The sequence below is a fragment of the Pristiophorus japonicus genome, chromosome 19, assembly GCF_044704955.1.
Source record: "Pristiophorus japonicus isolate sPriJap1 chromosome 19, sPriJap1.hap1, whole genome shotgun sequence".
Taxonomy (NCBI): Eukaryota; Metazoa; Chordata; class Chondrichthyes; family Pristiophoridae; genus Pristiophorus; species Pristiophorus japonicus.
The window spans coordinates 8,983,050-8,983,928 of NC_091995.1; the positions used below are offsets into that span (position 1 = coordinate 8,983,050).

Below are 879 nucleotides of genomic sequence, written 5' to 3' on the forward strand. Positions count from 1 at the left end.
GAAAGAAGTAAAAGGGTATAGTGATAAAGTGAGATAAAAAGGGGTGGGAAAGGGCTCAAGTGAAACATAAATGCTGGCATAGACCAGTTGGGCCAAATGGCCTGTTTTTGTGCTTGGCCTCGATGTAACTCATCTTTTAACCCAAGAGAAACTCCTTGAACGTTTTCCATGATGTCACTTAGTCATGGTCATGTCATGTGATAACCAGCGACCAATCGCAGATGAGATTGTTCTATCCTTATTTTCACAGACCAATCATAGTGCTCAAACAATTATTACCATGGAAACAGTAACTTAGTTGCTAGGGAGCTAATGAGCCATCACTTTGTAAACTAAAAGCAACTGAATTGCTAGCTCTCTCTCTGGTGCACCTTTTGGTCTAAAATCCTGTCAATCAAAAGCAAAACAATCAACTCGGTCATGTGCTTAGCAGCATCTAATGACCTTGATGCGATGCACCACAATGCTGCTGTGATCGCTGTTGACCAATTGGATAACTTAAAGGTATCACTTAGGAGTTCAAAAGTCCTGAGTTCACTTCGGCCAATGGGATAGGTTGAATATATTTTTTTTTTATTCGTAGCCAATCTTTCCAATTCTTTGTCAAATCACAAACGCCAGAGGTCACCTTGCACACATCAAGGATCACTCTGCACCAATGCTCTTAGCCAAAAGGCCGAGAGCCACTGCACCGTTCCTGGAAGTACTGCAATACCAGGTTCCATGGAGGTGGATGGGTCAAGCCACCCCACCCACCTCCTATTTCCAAAAAGCATCGGAGAACCACCTTCCTGATCCAGAGAGAACCACTTTGGGGTCATGGTTACTCCCCTGTCAGGTCAGTTACGCATGATCTTAGCCAAAAGGCCGAGAAGCGAT

The 879-nt window shown here is 43.9% G+C and overlaps 1 non-coding gene across 1 annotated transcript; it reads right to left on the reverse strand.

The window, feature by feature from the left end:
- Nucleotides 1-681: 681 nt before the first annotated feature.
- On the reverse strand, nucleotides 682-879 carry LOC139230679 (U2 spliceosomal RNA). The gene has a single exon (XR_011587958.1). It is a non-coding gene; the product is annotated as a U2 spliceosomal RNA (small nuclear RNA).